The following is a 10,740-nucleotide window of genomic DNA, read 5'->3' as shown; positions in this document are numbered from 1 at the left end:
TTTCACTCCTCTGTATGACAAATGTAAACAGAGAGACAAAATACATATAGACATAATCTTTATTCATAATCCACACTGTCTTGGTACTCATATAATTGCAGAGCCATATGTATTCTATTTATTATGTAAATTAATTGTGTCAAGAACAGTTTCTTTTCTGTTTTAATAAATAACCTTCAAATACTTCATTTCAAACATTTTGTGGAAAGGAAGTAAACAAGCCCTTGCGAGCAATAGAGACATGAAACTGACTCATCCCAAATGCCAAAAAGGCCCTTATGTGTCTAATTTTTCAGGGAAAATAAATACATATGGATACAGCTACTTCTATTTATTTATTTATAATCTACAGCTTGATTCTAATTGATTTCATAAAGTAAAAATGAAATTCCTTTTAATTTTTCTTTTTATATAAATTATTGAATGACTCTGGAATAAGAAGATTATTAAGAAATACTCTATAAACTTTGTCAAAATATTCACCTAGGTTACTCTCAATATTACTTTGTTTCAGTATTTCCTGGTTTTGAGTTGAAATAGTTTGCTTCCAATATTGTATCAATTTGTTTAAACAATTATCTCAAATACTTAGTTTTTATATCATTTATCATAGATGTCAGACTAAGTTAACTTTGCAATATTACTGAATATAATCACTGCCATGATGTTTTATCTGTATATTCATTATTTCTTTAAATACATGTACAGTAGTTAACATTATATCATGTTTCAAAACAATACATTATGAATAAGTAAAATCATGTTTAAATAATATACAACAGATTAAAATATAGAGTACAATTCCTTAATTTCCAATTCTGAAATAACTACACAATGACTTAATTTAGTTAAACATCTATATTTATCCAACACCCTATTGGAAAAATTATATATCATACCAAAGAGCTTATACATTAATCCTTTGTAAGAAAACCTAGCATTGCTCTAAAATATTTTTGAGAGTTATAGCTCCTAGAAAAACAGTTGTTGTAACAGCTGAAGAACTGTGATCTAGATCTACCTAGATCCCATTCTACTGATATATTTTTGATATTAATTGATGTATATAATCTGAGAGAGTATGTTTCATATTGGTGGGATTTGAACTCTGAATGTAAGTGAAATAACTATTATTGCAAAGCATTTTGTTCATAATGTTTGCCAATCTGAAATATATTACTCTATAATTACTTTGATTAGATGTCAATAACTTAATTATAATTTTCAAAAGAAAGGATACAGAGACAATTACTTAATTTCATTTTTAATATGAAACAATTTTGATAAAATCTACATTTAACTTTTATTACATACAATTTAAGAAACTTTGTAAAAGAAAGAAAACTTGAAGATAATGTAATATATGAGAAAGGTTTATTTATTCCAATATTTCTATTGTCCAGATAAATAAAATATAATTACAATATTCCATAGAATATCATCCTTACCATTACAAAAATATAATTTAAAAGATAATGTCAAGCTGTTCATCATGACCTACAGGATTCCCACAGTGATCACAACAAACTCCATTTTGACAATGAGTTTTGCTCAAATGATGCAGAGGAATAGGGTAAAGACGACACTCAGGTAAACATGAGGTACATATTAATGCCATTCTAATCTCTTCTGGACGATATATTTCACCACAATAGCCACAGACATAAAGTGAGAATGTCAAATGCTCATCACTGCTTCTGACTCTGTAACACCTTGTACAAAATTCTCGTTGATGCATTGACAGCAAACCTGGAGGACGACAACACCTAAGAGAATAATCTTCCATTTTGAGAGGTTTTTCCTACTATTGATTTCAGTTTGGGATGCAAAAGTTACAACCTATCAAATATTAAAATATAAAGAGTGAGTTAGCATTTTATATTTATGTATAACCTATAGAGTGTATAAATGTATATCTCAAGGACATGCTATCTTAAATCCCATTGATGAGTGAAAATATTTACTTCATAGAGGATACAACACAACATAGATATAGTAAGCTACTATTCCTTTCATTTATGTTCTTAAGTTATTTGAAGCTCAAGAAACCTAGTTTCAAACACTTCAGACTTGACTGAAAACAAAAGTAATATGAAAAAAAGATAAGGGAAAATGAAGTTATACTGATAGTTATTTAAGTATAAAAAGTAAGTGAATTTCAATTCATTCTAAAGATGCAAATTCATTATATGAATTCAGTGTATATTTCCATAAATGGCTAATATTTTATTATCAGAAAGACACAATTTTTTTCTACCTTCTAAATTAAATTAATATACAAGGCATAACACATGTATAATTGCTATGAGCCAGAAATAAACGAGCATGTGTGTTTACATTATATTTACCTGTGTAAATTTATGAGGGACATTTTTATTCCATTAGAGCATACAAAATAGTAATAAGGAATATGTGTATGCAAGCATGTATTGCATCATATAAATGTGAGAACTTAAATCCCATTGATGAGTGAAAATATTTACTTCATAGAGGATACAACACAACATAGATATAGTAAGCTACTATTCCTTTCATTTATGTTCTTAAGTTATTTGAAGCTCAAGAAACCTAGTTTCAAACACTTCAGACTTGACTGAAAACAAAAGTAATATGAAAAAAAGATAAGGGAAAATGAAGTTATACTGATTATATAATGAAAGAGCTTCCCACTGATACTATTTTCAATATAGCTTTCTTCTAATAGTATCAGCTTTTGAGCATACATATACAAGTATATGAGCTTGAGCTGGTATATATCACTTTTCTATCTGTCTGACTTTAATGTGAATATAACAAATACCTGACATTATATTGGTTTGGAGTTTTAGATATGTAGAAAGATTGTTTACAAAAAGATGGTTGTTATATACACAGCCAATATCCACACCTTAACTCAATCTTTCAATTTAACAAATTTAAAACTTTATCTTATCCAACTATCTATCTAGCTATTGGGCTGTAAATGTGTGTTATTCATTGTTTGTATATGCCTGTTTCAGTTGCTGAAGATAAGCAGGATAATTGCTACGGTTATCTTATTGAGGCAGAAATGTGTTCACTACTCTCCTCTTGCCTCAAGACTCACATTTTTGGAATTCTTGATTCCCTTACTCATTTAGAGTTGGTACCAACTGCCACCAAATAATAAAGTTCGTGTTCTCTAGAAGCAGACTTAATTTCAATAAATTAAGAATTTATTGGGTAGGTAATTTAATATAACATTATTTGTCTTTGTTATTCAAATACATGTCACTGCCCATTCTGAGTTGTTTTTTACATACATATTTATACAAATATATACACAAATATACATACATACATACATATATATACACACACACACGTATAAAGAGAGAGAAAGCAATCATATATTATATTATATTATTGGCACCTGTACCAGTGGAGCACTAAGAGCACCGTCTGAGCATGTTCATTGCCAGAGCAGCTGTCTGGATTCTGTCCCAGCGGCACATAAATAGTACCATTTGAGCGTGATCATTACCAGTGTCACCTTACTGGCACTTGTGCCGGTGGCACATGAAAAAACATTCAAGCAAGGTCGTTGCCAGTGCCACTGGACTGGCTCCTATGCAGGTGGCACATAAAATACACCATTTTGAGCGTGGCCATTGCCAGTACCGCCTGACTGGCCTTCGTGCCGGTGGCATGTAAAAGCACCCACTACACTCTCGGAGTGGTTGGCTTTAGGAAGGGCATTCAGCTATAGAAACTCTGCCAAATCAGATTGGAGCCTGGTGTAGCCATCTGGTTCGCCAGCCCTCAATCAAATCATCCAACCCATGCTAGCATGGAAGGCAGACGTTAAACAATGATAATGATGATGCTGATTATATTATATTATGTGTAGTCAAGTAGGATATCCCAAAGTATAACAATATCTGTTTCAACACGATTTCACATCAAGAATATTGCAAAACAAATACATAAACATGTGTGTGTATACTGTCTGTCTGTCATCATCATCATCATCATCATCATCATTTAACATCCGCCCTTCATGCTGGTAGGATTTTTACAACTGGATACCCTTCCTAACACAAACCACCAAACAGAGTGGACTTAGAGCTTTTTACATGGCACAAGTACAAGTGAGGTCGGTTTTGGTAAGGTTTTTACAGCTGGATGCCCTTCCAAATGCCAACCACTTTACAGAATGGACTATATGCTTTTTAAGGGAAACTGAAATTCTTATATAATATTAAAATTGTAATGGCTGGAGAAATGCATGCTTTTAGTAAAGAATGATAAATTCACTTACGAGTCTAGAAAATTAATTATAGTTTACTTAAAAGAAATATTACAAATATATAATGCAAGACAATTTTAACATGGCCTATTCTAATTTTTATTTCAACCCTCATAGATTAATAAAAATTAGACCAATATTGATTTGTAACATAGACACAATGCCTGTATCTATTAAATTAATCCAAATACTTATTTTATCTACCCAAGGAGGATGAAAAGCTCTTGATGGGATTTGAACTCAGTATATAAAATGATAATAAATAAGGAACTTATTGTACACAAAGCTTAGGTTCACCACATATTGCTCTATCTATTTTGTCAACATCCAAATCACATTCACTTTTCAAATAAACATTACACCAAAAAGTTTGGAGGAATGGATCAGTTGATTATATTAATCCCAGGATTGGACTAGTATATAATAATAATAATGATAATAATAATAATAATAATAATAATAATAATAATAACAATAATTATAATAATTGGTGGTGGACAAGGTGCACCACATATGCTATTTAGTTGATATTGCATGCCCCTTTGACTCATGAATAGTCAAGAAGGAAGGTGCAAAGATAGATAAATACAACCCTCTTAAATACGAAATAATCCGGCTATGGAAAATGAAGGTGAAGATAGTGTAAATTATTGTTGGGTCCTTGGGAACAGTATCAGAAGGCATCAAGGGGAATATAAAGGAAATTGGAATAGAGTGTCCAGTAGAACTGTTACAAAAAGTTTGCCTCTTTGGCATGGCCAGAATAATCTGGAAAGTATTAGATAGCTGAAAAGAACAGATAGCATGGTACCGTAGGCTGCAGGTAGCAAGCCTGCTATGCATGCAAGACTCCAGGAGCTCCAACAAAACCTGTGATAAAGAGAAATAATAATGTTAATTATTAGAATCTGATAGAATACTAACTATAGAAATGAAAAGGAAAATTGAGAAATAGTACATCAGAAGGGTGAGGAAGCTAATGAAGTCAGAGCTAAATAGTCTGAATCTAGTGAAGGCTACAATTCTTGGGAAGTGTCATTACTTAGATTCTCAGCAGCTTTTGTAGATTGGACAAAAACTGAATTACCAAAGCTAGACAGAAGAACTAGGAAGGAATTCAATATGAATGGAGGACTCCACACAAGGTCAGGATTATACTTACCAAGATTATACTTACCTAGTAAGATTATACTTACCTAGAAAGGAAGGCGGAAGAGGGTTAATATCAGTAGAAGACTGTGTGGAGTTAGCTAGAGTAGATATAGACTCCTATGTAGGTAATAGTGAAGAAAATTTATTAAAAGCTGCTAGAGACATAGGGAAGCCAAAAACCAAATGAGGTTAAAAACCAGAAAAAAGAACAGAAGTTATCTGACTAGCAGAAGAAGGCTTTGCACGATATATTCCCAAATACAGTTGCAGCAAATAGTAGTAGTGAGACATGGATATGGTTGCAGAAAAGAAGGCTGTAAAGGGAGACAGAAAGTTTGTTAGTAGCAGCATAAGATCAAGTATTAAGGACTAATTGGATAAAAGCCAAGATAGACAAAAAACAAGCAGATTCCCAATGTAGGCTATGCAAATCAAAAGAGGAATGCATTACTCATATAGTAAGTGAATGTAGCATGCTGGCACAGAAAGAATATAAGAAAAGACATGACAACCTAGAGAGAGTAATCCACTGGGAGTTATGTAGAAAGCTAGGATACTGATAAATGGTATGAACATGAACTTAGTAAAGTACTAGAAAATAAGAAATATAAGATGTTGTGAGACTTTAACATTCAGACTGACAGAGTAATAGAAAGGCAGTGCCAGATAGATGACTTTACAGCCCCAAATGATGAAAAAATCAATATGAGAGGTATAGTAAAAATAGCAAAGTACCAGGACCTAGCTATTGAATTACAGGGGTTTTTAAAGCATTTGTATGGTACTGATACTTCAAATGCAGCCCAGATTGAATTGAGGATGTTCTGAAGTGCAGTATTGACATCCCCAGAATTGTAAAATTCAGACCAATTTGGGTGTTGTAACTCTGTATGGTAACAGTTCCAGTCTGCTTTTTTCCAATCTAAGAGAGCAGTTTTGGAGGTGATGAGGCTTCCTGTTTCTGCCCATAAGATTGGCAATGATCATAGCATGATCAGACTCACATAAAGGTTCCTTGGTAGTGACACCGATAACCATTTCTGGAGTAGTGGTAAAGAGCATGTCCAAAGGTTTGTTACCTCTTGTGAGGGAGGTGACTACTTGGGTCCAGCTTGAATCTAGCACTACATCAAGGAAATCATTAGCACTTTGCAGTCAACAAAATATTTCCCAATGAAAACATAAGTGGCTGTTTTTCTAGATGTAGCTTTGAGGATGTCAAAACGCTGTGTGTCTTGATAATTTGGTAGGCAGTAAACAACTCCAAGTACCAGTGGTGACATATTTATGCATATATCACAATAAAATAACTCTTGTAATTGATTCAAATTATCACAAGGAATTGCTGAAAAGTATGATGGAATATAGGCCTTCACACCACCCCCACAACAATTAACTCAATCTTTGCGAAACAGGTTGTAACCAGCTAAAAACACCATCGCAAAGTAAAGAGTGCACCCATGTTTCTGTGACTGTGATGAAATCATGTTTGAAAGTTTTGATGTAAGAGTTGTAGTGGCATGAAATTATGGCCGCCATTTTAGGAAGTGCGATCTACGCATGCGCAAGGGACTTGCCTTCCCGGAAGCCCCTCGAGTGCGCATGCGTAATAAACCAGTATTTAAAGCCTTTTGCGTGTTTATTCGACAACTCTCTCACTTTGCCTCAGAGCTGTGGTAGACTCAACAACTTGGTGAGATCCACTCCGTCAACTCTACTGGGATGACTTAACCAACCTTTTGACTTCACCTATGCTGACTACACACCAACCCAGAGGCGACCCTGCTAGCAGATACCACATTATGTAAAGCCAAACAACCAAAAGAATAAAATTTATTTATTATGATGTTATTCGTTAACCTTGGCATTTGTTCTTTTTTTCATCATAGATTTATTTGTATGGGATAGAGAAAGACTAATGTCTCTGTCACTATTACGATTACACCGAGACCTATAACATTATAGAGTCAAAGAGGTGGATCTTGATGCATAAACTTCAGGCATTTAAGGACAGTAATTTGAATCTGGATTTAAGCCTATCATGATGATATATAGGGGATGGTGGATTGTTCTTGTTTAGTTTCCCAGAGTTTTTTCATTGTAGCCTATTGTGGAGATACTATCCACAGACAAGCTAGTATTTCACAAGACTTAAATTTCAATTTTAGTCTGTTATTGTGGATGAAAGACAATATCATACTTATAACGTCACAGACTTTTACCAAAATACTCTCTCTCTCTCTCTCTCTCTCACTCTCTCACTCACTCACTCACTCACTCACTCACTCACACACACACACACACACACACAGAGGAGGTGGAGTTCTTTTAATTTCTGTCTACGAAATCCACTCGCAAGGTTTTGTTCGACCCAGGGCTTTAGTTAAAGACACCTTTCCAAGGTGTCACACAGTGAAACTGAACTTCAAATTTTCAAAATTACTTTATAAATTTTAGTTTATATTTTTTTACTGAAATATTTACCTCATAACAAGAGAAATACGCATTCAAAGAACTTTTCTGAGCAAAGTAAAACAGAAAATGATGGAGAAGAAGGAAATTATTTGAAACATGAAAAAAATATTACTTTTGCCGACATAATCGCAATCTAGACCAACTTATCTTTATCCAAAGATAAATTAATCTTTAGATTATTTCATTTCAAAAATATGCATTTTTAATGAAGTTACGAGGAAATAAATTCAAGTAGGTGTAAACACGTCCGAACTTTGATGCTCTAACGATATTGAAATATAAGAGATGTTTACATTTTAATAAAAAATGTTTGAATTAAAAAAAAAAAACGTTTTTATAAAAGGTACTCAAAGCGAAACGGGAAAATGAAAATGTTATCTTTTCATTCTCTTATGCATGTTTTCTCTATATCAGCATCGTCGTTCAATTCTAGGTTTTTTAGTAATCAATCTAATTTAATTAACATAATACTAAATGAAAGGAAAGAATTTTATTACACAAATATAGACATGTTTCAGAAGTTTACCCAGACTTTGATTTTAAAATATCATACAATGTAATATATATTAGTAATCTTTACAAGAAAAATATTAGATACCTCACACTTCTTTTGGAAATATTCTTAATGTCAAGAATACGAAATACGTAAATTTTAAATCATGTAACTGGATTCAAGATTAAAAAGAAATTTGGGTTAGATAAAAAAAAAACATCTGCTCGATTAACAGTAATAAGTAATACTTGATAGTTGTAAAAAAAAATGTTAAGACAAGCTTTGAAGTAAAATATGGGCAGGTTTTATGACGTCAAAATCCTGTAATAAATAATTGGAAAGATCTAAGAAACAGTTTGTCATAATCTTATCTTATCCAATAATGTCCTATCAAAGTAATTCGTTTAATGATCTTTATTACCGCTAAAATAATTTTCTCGGGTATGTTGTTATGCATGCTAAAATATTCGGAGCGCATCAGAAAAAAACTACGTTCAGAATCGGAGGTGCACTTATTTATTTATTGCCCACAAGGGACTAAACATAGAGAGGACAAACAAGGACAGACAAAGGGATTAAGTCGATTACATCGACCTCAGTACTTAATTTATCGACTCCGAAAAGATGAAAGGCAAAGTCGACCTCGGCGGAATTTGAACTCAGAACGTAACGGCAGACGAAATACCGATTTCTTTATTGTCCACCAGGGGCCAACATAGACGGTACAAACAATATTGAGGAACTAAAATTATAAAACGGAGGCATAAAGAAAGAAATAAAATTAAAAGAAACGAATGAATCATGAAAAAGATGATATAATGAGGTGGAATGCCCACTCGACCCCCGAAGTCGAGTGGTTACATTGAAACCGTTTTGCCGTTCAGTCATATATATCTAAAATCCAGCAGTTCAATACCATAGTCTTTTTTTAATTCGGTATAACAAGTCTGTTTTGGCAATTTCTGTCTATCCCCGATCACCTTCCACAACTCAATACCTTTATCATTCTTTTTAACTATTTCCATTTGTGCCTTATTTAACAATTAGCATATCATAGTCTCACCATCTTCACCCCAGAATTCCAGTTCAACCACATCCTTCCACTCGTTCACCCGGTTTACAATCCTTCACGTCCACATACAGAACGCAAGCAAAACAAACAGGGGGAGGGGGAACCATATCTACATCATGTGTGCTTGCATTTCTTTTCTGTTTTGTTGTTGGAGGGGAATAGGTAGGTTTGGTGTCTGCATGGGGAGGGTGTGGTGAAAAGGGAGAGGGTGGGTTGGGGTTCACAAGTACTTTCCTTTTTTTCTTCTTTTTTTTTTCTCCTCCGGGCTATTTCCCATTCCCTATCTTCTAATACTGGAGTTTCTTTTTCTACTTCTTGTATCCTCTCTTCTGGTGTTGGCTGTCGCTCTTCTACCATTTTGGGTGGTGGAGGGCAGTTCACTCTTATGTGGCCTTTCTGGCCACATTTAAAACAGCGAGGAATCCTGCCCTCCACCCACACTTTTAAGCTCAAATCACCAATCCATAGGTTTTCTGCTAATCCTTCCAACATCTTCATACTAGCCTGCACAGTCATTTCAATAATCTTTCCTTTCCATACTGTACCATCTGTCACTTCAGCTTGTAAAACCGTGACTTCCTTCACCTTTTCTATGAGGAGGGCCGCCACAACCCAAGCCTCATCAATTTCTGGTAGAACCCCTTCAACTTTTATTTTTGCTATCCTCTTACCCATATAAGACTGTCTTATCAGTTTTTTTAATATTTTGGCTGCATTGGCTACTGCTTTACTGTTCTATAATGCACATTTCCAGTTCCATATTTGCTTCCTCTGGCCAGATAGATGATATCTGGCCAGACCACCACTAGTGCCTTATCAATCTCACTTTCCTCCACATGATCCACTCTCCTTTTCTCTACGGAGTATACCTGGTATACTACCGTCTTCCTTTGCATCTCCTCCATTTTAGCCTGAGGTGGGGAAAGCCTTACGTCATTCCCCACCCTTACTGCCATTTTACAGTCCTCTTTTAAGTTCATTAAATTCACTGACCTTTGCTGCCTCTGCAAAGCTTTTTCTTTTAAATTTTCATCCATCCTTTTGATAGCCCTGACCTGTTCCTCCTCTAAAGAGGACAATTCTGTTTCACTGGGGTCCAAACATATATGACTTCCACTCGCTATCTCTCAGTATCACTGAGAGACAGCACAGCAACTCAAAAACCGCTGCAAACACAGCACAAACAAATACACAATATAGTCAAACAAACAAGCTTGTACAACTCACAGAGGCGAAATACTGCCAAGTATTTCGCCTGACGTGCTAACGTTTCTGCCAGCT

General features: G+C 34.2%; 1 long non-coding RNA gene across 1 annotated transcript; it reads right to left on the bottom strand.

The window, feature by feature from the left end:
* Positions 1 to 1,357: 1,357 nt before the first annotated feature.
* LOC106871945 (uncharacterized) lies at positions 1,358 to 9,151 on the bottom strand. Its single transcript, XR_001409717.3, has 2 exons — positions 8,493 to 9,151; positions 1,358 to 1,839 (listed from the first exon to the last, which is right to left on the bottom strand). It is a non-coding gene; the product is annotated as an uncharacterized LOC106871945 (long non-coding RNA).
* Between the last annotated feature and the right edge of the window lie 1,589 nt (positions 9,152 to 10,740).

The sequence above is a fragment of the Octopus bimaculoides genome, chromosome 4, assembly GCF_046866305.1.
Source record: "Octopus bimaculoides isolate indiv1 chromosome 4, ASM4686630v1, whole genome shotgun sequence".
NCBI lineage: Eukaryota > Metazoa > Mollusca > Cephalopoda > Octopoda > Octopodidae > Octopus > Octopus bimaculoides.
The sequence above is the reverse complement of the archived record's forward strand: the minus strand, read 5'-3'. Positions and strand labels throughout refer to the sequence as shown.